The 13,254-nt window shown below is 32.8% G+C and overlaps 1 long non-coding RNA gene across 1 annotated transcript; it reads right to left on the reverse strand.

Moving 5' to 3' along the window:
* Nucleotides 1-4,341: 4,341 nt before the first annotated feature.
* LOC143074403 (uncharacterized) lies at nt 4,342-10,687 on the reverse strand. The gene is made up of 2 exons (XR_012977860.1): nt 10,573-10,687; nt 4,342-5,985 (listed from the first exon to the last, which is right to left on the reverse strand). It is a non-coding gene; the product is annotated as an uncharacterized LOC143074403 (long non-coding RNA).
* Between the last annotated feature and the right edge of the window lie 2,567 nt (nt 10,688-13,254).

Raw genomic sequence — 13,254 nt, forward strand, 5'->3', positions numbered from 1 at the left:
GTAGTATAATAAATTAATAGGTTGGTTTCGTGTCACAACCAGAATATGGCACAAATAGTCTATGTTATGGTCTTGCATATTGTTTTCAACCTAAATCCCTCTTGGTGTGAACAACAAAAATATATCATTGTTTCTTCTATAGATCATACACCAGCAGAAAGAAATGCAATACTTTTAAAGCTGAATAGGCAATAGGTTTTTCGTGTGTTGCTACATATTCTTATATTTTCCGTGGCTTTAATACGGATTTTTTTGTACACATTTATATCCTTAAATATCCTGCATTTCATTTTGCAGATAATTTATTTTCAACCAGTCTTGTGAAAAGTCAATGATTTTATGCCAAATAATGACTTTCAAAATCCTCCTTCCCTCCCTCCTTTCAAAATCAAATGACCAGTTCATTACTGAAAGCTAATGAAATGGAGTTATACATCTACAGTCTGAGAAAAGTACGACCATTAACGTCATAATTTAAAAACTAGCATTATACTGTCACAGCCTGTTCTACTATCTGACTAAATTATATGGAAATTCTTAGAGAGAAGGATTACATACATTTTCGCCGCGATGTAGCCTTTTTGTACTGATGTGGCGTAAAGCTACAATGTATCATGATCAAACAATCCATACATTCTGTATATGCTTGTTACAAGTTAGGGTCGAACCTTTATTAGTGGTTGTTGTTATGTCAAGTTTGTCAATCTTTCGGCAAATTGTCTTGTTATAAATTATCCCGTTTTTTCATTAAATAAATTGTTTGAATGTTCTTATATCCGTGCCATTTACAGCCGACAATACTGTGTGTATTTTGTCACTGTTGAAGATCCATCAGTTGCAAATAACTGCATACTTCCGCATCTCCTTGTGTTTTTCTATACAGGTGTTACATGAAATTAACATTATCAATGTTCCATGCAAATGAGGTCAGATGAATTGGCCACAAAGTCATGTACACCTTGCTAACATCCTATTCACCAAATATTTGGCAAAACTTTTAGGATTTTCGGTCCTCAATGCTCTTCAAATTCGTACTTAATTTGAACCTTTTTAAGTTGTGGAGATTCGAGCGTCACTGATGAGTCTTTTGTAGACGAAACGCGCGTCTGTCGTAAATTAAATCTAATCCTGTTATTTATGATGAGTTTGTTTGTTAGTAATTGTAGTATAATAAATTAATCGGTTGGTTTCGTGTCACAACCAGAATATGGCACAAATAGTCTATGTTATGGTCTTGCATATTGTTTCCAACCTAAATCCCTCTTGGTGTGAACAACAAAAATGTATCATTGTTTTTCCTATAGATCATACACCAGCAGAAAGAAATGCAATACTTTTAAAGCTGAATAGGCAATAGGTTTGTTCGAGGAATCCTCTAAACCCAATTACCTATGATGTTCCAAGCTGGCAGTAGGATTTATTTTTACGTGTGTTGCTACATATTCTTATATTTTCCGTGGCTTTGGTACGGATTTTTTTGTACATATTTATATCCTTAAATATTCTGCATTGCATGTTGCAGATAATTCATTTTCAACCAGTCTTGTGAAAAGTCAATGATTTTCAGGTCATTTTATGCCAAATTATTGACTTTCAAAATCCTCCTTCCCTCCCTCCTTTCAAAATCAAATGACCAGTTCATTACTGAAAGCTAATGAAATGGAGTTATACATCTATAGTCTGAGAAAAGTACGAACATTAACGTCATAATTTAAAAACTAGCATTATACTGTTACAGCCTGTTCTACTATCTGACTAAATTATATGGAAATTCTTAGAGAGAAGGATTACATACATTTTCGCCACGATGTAGCCTTTTTGTACTGATGTGGCGTAAAGCTACAATGTATCATGATCAAACAATCCATACATTCTGTATATGCTTTTTACAAGTTAAGGTCGAACCTTTATTAGTGGTTGTTGTTATGTCAAGTTTGTCAATCTTTTGGCAAATTGTCTTGTTATAAATTATCCCGTTTTTTCATTAAATAAATTGTTTGAATGTTCTTATATCCGTGCCATTTACAGCCGACAATACTGTGTGTATTTTGTCACTGTTGAAGATCCATCAGTTGCAAATAACCGCATACTTCCGCATCTCCTTGTGTTTTTCTATACAGGTGTTACATGAAATTAACATTATCAATGTTCCATGCAAATGAGGTCAGATGAATTGGCCACAAAGTCATGTACACCTTGCTAACATCCCATTCACAAAATATTTGGCAAAACTTTTAGGATTTTCAGTCCTCAATGCTCTTCAAATTCGTACTTTATTTGAACTTTTTAAGTTTTGGAGATTCCAGCGTCACTGATGAGTCTTTTGTAGACGAAACGCGCGTCTGGCGTAAATTAAATCTAATCCTGTTATTTATGATGAGTTTGTTTGTTAGTAATTGTAGTATAATAAATTAATCGGTTGGTTTCGTGTCACAACCAGAATATGGCACAAATAGTCTATGTTATGGTCTTGCATATTGTTTTCAACCTAAATCCCTCTTGGTGTGAACAACAAAAATGTATCACTGTTTCTTCTATAGATCATACACCAGCAGAAAGAAATGCAATACTTTTAAAGCTGAATAGGCAATAGGTTTGTTCGAGGAATCCTCTAAACCCAATTACCTATGATGTTCCAAGCTGGCAGTAGGATTTATTTTTACGTGTGTTGCTACATTTTATATTTTCCGTGGCTTTGGTACGGATTTTTTTGTACATATTTATATCCTTAAATATTCTGCATTGCATGTTGCAGATAATTCATTTTCAACCAGTCTTGTGAAAAGTCAATGATTTTCAGGTCATTTTATGCCAAATTATTGACTTTCAGAATCCTCCTTTCCTCCCTCCTTTCAAAATCAAATGACCAGTTCATTACTGAATGCTAATGAAATGGAGTTATACATCTATAGTCTGAGAAAAGTACGACCATTAACATCATCATTTTAAAAACTGGCATTATACTGTTACAGCCTGTTCTACTATCTTACTAAATTTTATGGGAATTCTTAGAGAGAAGGATTATTTACATTTTCGCCGCGATGTAGCCTTTCTGTGCTGGTGTGGCGTAACGTTACAATGTATCACGATCAAACAATCAATACATTCTGTAAATGCTTTTTACAAGTCAGGATCGAACCTTTATTAGTGGTTGTTGTTATGTCAAGTTTGTCAATTTTTTGGCAAATTGTCTTGTTATAAATTATCCCGTTTTTTTCAGCAAATAAATTGTTTGAATGTTCTTATATCCGTGCCACACTTCCGCATCTCCTTTTTTTATATACAGTTGTTACATGAAATTAACATTATCAATGTTCCATGCAAATGAGGTCAATCAACTTGGCCACAAAGTCATGTACACCTTGCTAACATCCAATTTACTAAATATAATTAACTCAATACTTGAAGTATATACAATCAGACTGGACAACTAAAACTGAACCTGATCCATGAACAGAGGTCGATGTCATGAACCATAAACGACTGTCATGTAGAGCTTACAAGGATAAAAGATGTTATTAAACAAACATAGTTATCATAGAACTCATCATTAAAGAGATGCGAAGGATACCAAGCGACACTCAATGGCAAAAGTGAGACATTCACATAACAAAAAAACTATTAGTCAATAAACCATAAAAATGAGATCAAGGAAAATAATTATATGTCATACTGGGAATTTCTAAATACATAAAGATATACAAATAGTTTAAGGGTCCACCTCCACTGCAAGAATGTATGCCTAGCAATCTGCGACTTGCTTCGAATGCGATTTAAAACATAACCACTGACATATTTCTCTTTCATGGTCGATAGGCTTACAACTTAACAAAAAACAATGAAACGTAATAACTACTGCTATCTTATTCAATGTTTAAATGTTTTTTCAATCTGATAAAATTCTTATCCATACTACAAAATGTACTAAATCGCGTGCTCGTATATATAAACGCATATGCAGATAAGAAATCAGCGATCTATAGTTTAGATTAATGCTGTTACAACCTCTTTTGTGTAGATAAACTTTAGGTCAATTGTAGGCCAATTTATGTTTAATAAGTCATATAAGTATAAAAGATGGAGTAATAACCTGTTTGTATTTGTCATTTTGTTTCCACAACTTTGACGGACCACCACTTCACCCTCTTTTTTACCGTTTGCAGTCTTTCGTATTTCTATAGAACAAAGACAATATCAATCCTGCTAGTTCAATCTAGTATACGTTGATATAACCAACTGATTTTTTTTGAAGAAAATCATTACAAACACTTTCTTTCAAAAGACGAAAAGAATACATTTTGGAAGGGCAACTTATAAATGTTAATAACTAACAAAACAATCTAGAGATATAACCTATATTTTTGACCTTCAAATAGGTAAGGTCACTGTTTTTGACAGGTGAATCAAATTGTAAATGTGCATCCGAAAAGTACAAATATCAATCTCGAACCATATTTGGTAGCATTAATATCAAATAAGTCATAAATATAGAACCTGTAGTAATAATCCTTTGAAATATGTGAACTTATTTTGCTATAAACGCGTATATGAAGGAGCGACCAGCTGTATTAACGTGTACTCTGAGTTTACCTTTAAATTATTTGCTTTGACCGTTGACTAAAATTTTAGAAAATCGTGACCCTTGTTGACAACGACGACATCATTGTTTCAATAAGGCTTGTTCTCCTGTTTCCCATACACCTTATCCCTATTTTTCGCTATTACTGGACATCTCAAAAGTTCCCGTAAAATGTTACGTCATATTATAAAAAAAATCTGACGCCACTATGGAATCGTGATGGTTGTATGACGTCTACGCGTGGCAGATTATCGGGTCAAGTGGGACAGATTTACAAATAGTGATAAGGTGTATGATGTTAAATACAGCCGTTAGTAATTCTGTTAACCTAAATCGAAAAAAAAGTGGACTGGACACCATAGTAGCAGTCCTAATCCTTCAACTGATATCTTCTATGTGTATGTTACATTCTATCAAATATCATACTTTCTTCTCCACATTTCCCAAACAACTTTAAATCGATATGATAAGTCATGAGTTCTTGACAGCAGTTCAACTAGACGACAATATCTACAAGAAAAAGAACCTACTTCCGTATACATAAAATGCGGTTGAAACTGTATATTGACAACTTTTTCTATTAAATTTGTCGCTGCTAACATTTCCAAGACTTCAAATTCGCAGCCTTCGCAATTTATGTTTAACAAATCAATATCAACGCATGCCACACCCAAATACACGAAAAAATCAATGATATTAACTACTTCAATAGTTTGAGAATTGGTAATGTTATTTGAATGGATAAGAGATGTTGCGTCAACATTTTCATTAATTGCTAATTTGCTATAATTTTTTCCTAAACCAAAATTGTAAAAATGAAAATTTGTTGTTCCCTTGCTGGACTTCATATTTCTTTTCATTTGGTCATAAAACTTTTTAACTGGTTCTACAAGTACGTATGTTTGTACATTCTGTTTTACAAGAAGCTTCGCTTGGTTACCAATATAGCCTCCAATATCTATTATGATGCTTTTTGGATTCTTATTTGTGGACGAAAAAAAAATTGTACTGAAATCAGAAAAGAACGAAAAACTGTGTGCCTTCAAAATTGCAGGATTTTGATGGTATGTCATGCATTCTTCTGTATTTAGTATTTCTTTTAAAGATAGCGGAAAAAGCGGACGTACTTTTATTGTCTTAACACACAGGTCTTGTGTAACCTTTTTGCTTAGGGGATATATGCCTTTATTGTTTGGCCTTTCTGGGATTATCCTCGAAACAGTTGGTTCCTCCTTTAATCCACAAGTTCTTGTGAAATTCATAATTGGTATTTGAGCACGCTCATCATCACAATATCTTTTAATGTACACGTTATTCCAAGTTATATCATCCTTGTACATCCAATAATATGAAAAGACCGCAGTTACTAGAAGGAGACACACGAATATGACACTTATTTTCCGCATCTAGAATACAAAACAGAATTATGTTACAAAAAAATGAAACGTTCTTCTTGAAAGTAAAACATTATAAACTTATTTCTCACACAGATACGATTTAAGACCCATACATATTTGTTCTTTAATGATATGTTTTATCTTATATTATATGATATGCATGCACAGTTGACACACGGGTGGTTGTGGTGCATAATGGTAAGTTTCACAACATTGATTTTTACCGAAACAAAGATAGTATGTTGTTTTAAAAATATATGCACTTCAGAAAAACTTCATAGTAGAACTGGTGGTGAGCTAGAGTAGTATGTCGATGAATTTTGATAGTTCTCTGCAAATCTGCAAAAAATTCCATCTATGAATCACAATTTTTAACAGTCTTTCCCCTCCGAAATATGGTTGATTGACCGATTGCTTTATGGCTTGATTTATTGGTTGATTTGTTGGTTGAATGATATATTAATTAAGCACATGGAGTAGGGTATCTTGGAACAAGCGAAAAAGAAACAAGTGAGATATTGGACTCCATAGGAATCATATTAACTGAATGATTGATTGATTGGTTGGATGGTTGGTTGGTTTGTTTGTTTGATTGATTGATTGATTAACACTGTGCATTGCACTTTCTTCATGCGAGGCATCGGATTTAACGTTAATATTTTTAGCGAACGTGACTGCATATTTGTACCTCCCGCACAGCCAAACCGTCCGTTTGGCCTTATGAAAACAATCCGTAATGAAAACAATCCATATTTTTATATGTTTTTCTCTTTTCTGCATTTTATTTGAGTTTAGAGGAAAACTGAGAAACGTTTTGTCTTATACGTTTCAATTTCTTAACTTGGACATGGAATTACATATCAGAGAGTACTTGCAGTTACTTACAGCTATAACAACTAATGAACAAAATTTGATTGTAGGATTTCCTATCACCCTTGTACCTCCAATAGTATAATCAAGCGGGCCGCACGTGTCTAATTGGAATAATTTTTTTTTTGGATTCATTTTACAGGTTTGTAGTCTAATCGGTGATCAAGAGTCTTCATTTATTGCATGCACATAAAAAATGCTATTCTTTAAGTATTTTAACAAAACGTTTATCGATTAATTTCAGAAAATAACATGAATTGGAGCATATTATTTTGAGTAAAGGATTTCTATATCAGAAAGAAAGTATATATTAAGCATTAGCATTTTACAGTAAACACTTTGGGACAAATAGCAAGTGTCTTGTCATAGAAATTGGATAATTTAAAGCAAATCAGTTAGAAAAAAGGGAATGTGTTATGTTAGACTTTGGTAGTCTTTGGTTGGTGATTGAGACAATAAGCAATTAAAACATGATATGTAATTTATATAATAAGTAATTTGTTGATTTGACTATTAGAGGGACATTGAAATATAATAATGTGTACTATTTCAACAAAAAATATGATTAGAAAGGAAATGTCCCGACAAACATTTTTGTTAAAATGTTTGTCGATATCCATTAGTATTCCTTGAAAGAAGCGATATGAACGTGATATAAACAAATCAGAACTCTGACCTTGACCTAATTTTAGTTTATTCGGACAGGACCTCAAATCAACAGACTCTAGGACTCTATAATCTATGGTTTACTAGTTACAAATGGATATAGTTTATATTAAATGCATCAATGGAAATAACTCGCACGTGGAGTTTTCGTTCAAAATTAGACTTAACATCATAAGGATATCAAGAGCAATTAGATGAAATAAATGTGTCGCTTTCTTTTATATATGTACAAAGGATATCTCATCACAAAGAAAACAGTGTTTGTGTAGATAGTTCTTACAATATAAACAGCAAATTGACAATAGTTTACCTGTAAAGTATGTTGCCGTTAGCACTATAAAAAATTACGTTTGACGGTCAGATCTGTCTTAAATAATTAAAACCAAAGTTCGTAAATGTTAATGAAATCCTTCAATCAAAGTTCTAAACATACATTAACATACAAATGTGTGCCCCCGTAAATATGTGGACGAAATGAGCATGCATTAGCAGACATCAATGACCTGTAAATGAAAGAAAATTAAACCCGTTAGCACAATCGTTATTCACAGGTCTGGTCTTGACGAAATCCTCCTCTGCAAAGAAATTTTAGAAACAGTCTTTTTGTTTCCCTCCGTTTGATGTTGACGTACACTTTTTTTTACCAAATTATATATGTCTAAACGTTGAAACTTTGTAAGATTTGTAAGTTGAAATGACGTTGAATGAATGTTGCAGTTTCAACATTGTATTGACAGTGATATCATGTTGGAATCGGTTCCAGTGAGGTTGTATTCAGCTATGATGAGGTTGAAATCAGGTCGTGTTTAGGTTGAAATCAAGTCGAGTTAAGTCGAAATTAGGTTAATTGCAGGTTGGTTGAAGTTATGTAAAGTGATGGTTCTCAGCTGTAAATTAATCCATTTTGGCACGTGTTCAAGTACTACAATAAGATGTCTGATTTATAAAATAACAAAAGACTCCTTTGTTTATTTCAAGTTAGAATATCCATCAAAAGTTCTTTATTGATAAGATTCAAATCCCAAAAGAGAACAGTAGACAATAGCAATCAAAACCTTAGAGAAGAGACAGTCAAAATATCAATATTTTATTTAAACCAAGTATCCCCATATTCAAAAATTCTTACGCTAATATCAAGTGATTTATACAGAAAAGGATTCTCTTGTTCTTATATTCATTAGACGCAGTTGTTCACTATTTGTTTATCAGTTTGCTGCGAGGATAATTTTCAAAATTTTCAAATTGGATGTTGAATGCGTATCCAAAAGAAATCAAACTTAAAATACCGCGATAATTAAAAAACTACGATCTTACACTGGGTACTTTGTACATCGATTATACTTTAAGATCGTATATACTTGTTTAATATTAATCGGTAAAAATAATTGAAATAAATAAAACTGATAAAATAACATCAACAAATTTTGAGATCCCCTTTTTTTGTGGGAAAATTTTTGTTGATTATTTATGGATCATAGAAGCATGACAAGAGGAAGCCTATTCATGCTTTTGGCAGTAGGACACCGTTAAAATTATGATAAAGTTCTGGATTAGCAACTAATTATCCAATCATTTGTAATACTGAACTGTCTTTGTCTGATCTGCTCATCACATTTATCTGTACCCTTCAATGTTGACAATGAGATTTGTCTGTCGCGAATGACTGATGTTAACCCATCTTTGAGTCTACGCTGTAATTTAAACTTTAATTTTGACGACGTAAATTAAACGTTGAAATAACATTGTAAAGTCAATATTGAATACCATTTCGTTAAATGAACGTTGAATTTAGGTTGATCAACGTCATGACCAATTTACAACGTTGAATGCCCACTAAGAAGCGACATATTGCTAAACAATCAAAAAGCAAAGACAAAAAATATAGACGGAAAAAATAAAGATAAAAATCAATTGTTCAGAGAACAATAGCAGGTCGTTCCACTTTTAAGGATTTATTTTGATTTGAAATATTACAAATGAATTTAAAATGTCATTTTCAATGTTAAATTTTAGTTTAGTGTTTGCTGATTTAAAAACATATATGGTTTCTATATAGTTTTCTTTGAAATACTGCAGATAATCTTTTACTGCCGGTCTGGAAAATATCACTGCCGGTATTATCAAATAGTTTATTTTACACTTGTTTCAAATATTTATTTGTTCTATATACTTTTACTTGAAAAAGTACAAAAAAATAGCCACTTCTGGTTCACACAAGATCACTTCCAATTTGTTTTTAATAGACAATTTTTCCTGACATTAACCTATAATGGTTTTATTATTCGGCCATAGTAATATACAACATAAAGTTCAATTATGGGCAGTTTCCGTTGATACGGTCATAACTTTGTTTAACGTGTCAGTCTAAGGTATCAAAACTACTGAATTTTACTAAAACGGGGGGTGTTACGTTTCAGTATTTTAGAGTAGAAAGAGAACTTACTGGAACTCTTAACTGATGCGGACAATATTGTGTAGTCATTGTGTTCCAACATTCCTGACATTTGTATTATACACAATGTTCTGATATACAAAAATACTGTTCTAGTAGTCCGGTAATAAAGTCAAAAAATTGTGTGTTTGAGTTAATACCGTAAAATGATTTTGTTGTATCAAAACTACTAAATAAGTGTTATTGTTAAAAATGTTCAGTAAAATGTGGAGATACTGGCACTACTCTAAATTGATAAGGACATAATTGTGAAGCCATTGTGTTCCATATTACAATCATTTATATTATACAATCGATCCTGACATAAATACAAAATACTAATTTAGGATGCCGCCATACACGTTTAAATAATAAAGTCTAAATCTCTATGGTCATGATTTTGTTATACTAGCCAGCCTGATGTATCAAAATAGGCGACATTTTGTTACATTTCAATATTTTAGATAAAGTGAGATCTTTCACATAAATTATACAGCTCGTAGTGACATTTTTGCATATACGAATGTATTATGTGGCACACATTGGTCACGGATAATTTTATACAAAACCCGACCACATGGTTTATATTACGCGTGTGTATTCCATAAATTGTAAAAACAAACACTTACTTTATAAATAAAGAACAGCCTTGATTTCATTCTTTTCGTAGTGAATTTATACTTGGTAATTATTTTTATATTCGAATAAATTAGTAATGATGCAGAATGAAGAGGTACGTAGTTGACTGAAAACAAGCAGAATAACAATTAAAAAATTAAGTACATTTTCTGGTCTATGGATTTTTGATAAATTGGGACGTTGATGACGTTTGAATATTAATATGCATGTATGGGTTTTCATGATTTGATGATTATGTACGTTGTCAATTTGTTATTTCCAATAGCTTTTTCTGTGGAACTGCATATGGTCTAACAATATATTATGAGCTTCAACCTGTTCAGCATGAATTCAAGGAAAGAAAATTTATCATATATATTTTGTAAAATCAACCATCCACATATTGTAGTTAACAGTTATTGTGGGATACTAGCATGAACAGATATGATTTATGAACAACATATGATAACCAACCAATGTTTGTTAAGGTGATAGCAGCAAATAAATAGGCAATACATGTGCTTCAAGGTAAAGAGTCATAATCTATACCTACACTACGGCATCAGTTCATAATGAATATATATAGTTATCAAAGGTACCAGGATTCTAATTTAGTACGCCAAACGCGCGTTTCATCTTAATAAGACTCATCAGTGACGCTCATATCAAAATAGTTATAAAGCCAAACAAATACAAAGTTGAAGAGCATTGAGGATCCAAAATTCCAAAAAATTGTGCCAAATACAAATAAGATACTCTATGCCTTGGATAAGCAAATCCTTAATTTTTCAAAATATTCAAAGTTTTATAAATGGGAAATTTATAAAAATGACCACAAAATTGATATTCATGTTAACACCGAAGTGCTTACTACCAGGCATGTGATACCCTCGACCCAGTGGTGTAAATAGTTATCAAAGGTACAAGGATTATAATTTAGTACGCCAGACGCGCGTTTCATCTACATACGACTCATCAGTGACGCTCATATCAAAATATTTATAATTAAGCCAAACAAATACAATAAATATGAACTGGTTCAGTAGAACATCTCAGTGGAACCAGACCTTTTTTCAATCAAATTGCTAGAAAAAAAACACCGTCTGTGTAATCGGTATTCATATGCTGACATTTAAAAAAAACGGTGCGTCATATTTACACATGCATTCGTGTGACGCTAGGTCCATTAGTCTTTGGTGCTGTATTTGTGTTATGTTGTAAAGGTTTTATGTTTTCGTTGTTAATATATTGTTTAAATGTTGAAATGTATCATTAAATGTTATGTTATGTGTTTTCCGTCCTGAATTTTCTTTCGTTTTTTTTAACTGTATTCCTGTCACTAGACTTTTCATTTTAGCGATATTTGTTAACATTGTCAAGGTAGCGGCTGGTTTGTCCAGCCATACAACCAGGTTCTACCCACCATTTGTTAAAATGTCACATAGACAGTCAGATGTATGGCAGTTGTTATCCCTTGTTCCGTTTTAATGTATGTGTGCGCGTGTTTGTGTGACAGTTTAGTGTTCCTCTTGTTCTGTACTTTTTTCTCTTACAGTAGATGTGTTCCCTCAGTTTTACTGTGAATATTTCATGATTGTTCATCGGCAATAAAAAAGGGTTGTCCCATTTCGCATCAGTTTACATGAAAATATGATCCCGTGACCTTAGCTCTGTCACGTGACGTGGCGTTTTCACGAACTACAACTGTTGTTTGCATTTTGCTCAAGCACAACCTTTTACGCTTGACCACTCTCTGTAAAATTTTAACAGTAAGTTAACCAACTAACAAACACAATATCACTTCAAAGTGCTTGGGGTTACAATATTTTTACTTTTATTTTTCTTGTGATCAAATTCCAGGATTTTGTCAACTTGTCATACCTCGTGCCACTCTCAGTGATAAACTAGGTGGAAAACAGTAAGTTTCAAGCTTGCATTTAAATGCCAAAATAAATATTCTTCAGTTGATGGCTCTTGTTTGAGATAGAAATGTTGTGCTAGGCAAAAAATGATTAAAAAAATAACGACAATCCTGTAGCCAGCGATGTTGTAAATCGCAACAATGAAAGCGATATACAACCGGGTTCATGTAAAAAGTCGATTGTTTGTTTAACATAAAAGACGGTGCTTCAACATGTATAAAATTGTTTTTAACTTTGTGTGATTGAATTGCAGTACTTTCAGTTATACATTTATACAAGAGGGACGAAAGATACCAAAGGACAGTCAAACTCATAAATCTTAAACAAACTGACAACGCCATGGCTAAAAATGAAAAAGACAAACAAACAACAGCACACACGACACAACATAGAAAACTAAAGAATAAACAACACGAACCCCACTAAAAAACTAGGGGTGATCTCAGGTGCTCCGGAAGGGTAAGCAGATCCTGCTCCACATGCGGCACCCGTCGTGTTGCTTATGTGATAACAAATCCGGTAAATAGTCTAATTCGGTGGGTCACATTCAGGAAAGGGAAGGGGATTGTAGTTACGACGTAAGGAACATATCCGATATCATTTGTGATACGGTTATTCCATAACGGTCAACCAACTCGTGATGGCGTCAGTAAAATTTACGAAGGGATGATTTCAACTTCACCATTTGGAAATTTAATAGCTTCCTTGTGAGCAGCAACCCTCTATCAAGAAAATTATGATAGGAAATGCAAGCACGGGCATATCGTATCA

The sequence above is a fragment of the Mytilus galloprovincialis genome, chromosome 1, assembly GCF_965363235.1.
Source record: "Mytilus galloprovincialis chromosome 1, xbMytGall1.hap1.1, whole genome shotgun sequence".
Taxonomy (NCBI): domain Eukaryota; kingdom Metazoa; phylum Mollusca; class Bivalvia; order Mytilida; family Mytilidae; genus Mytilus; species Mytilus galloprovincialis.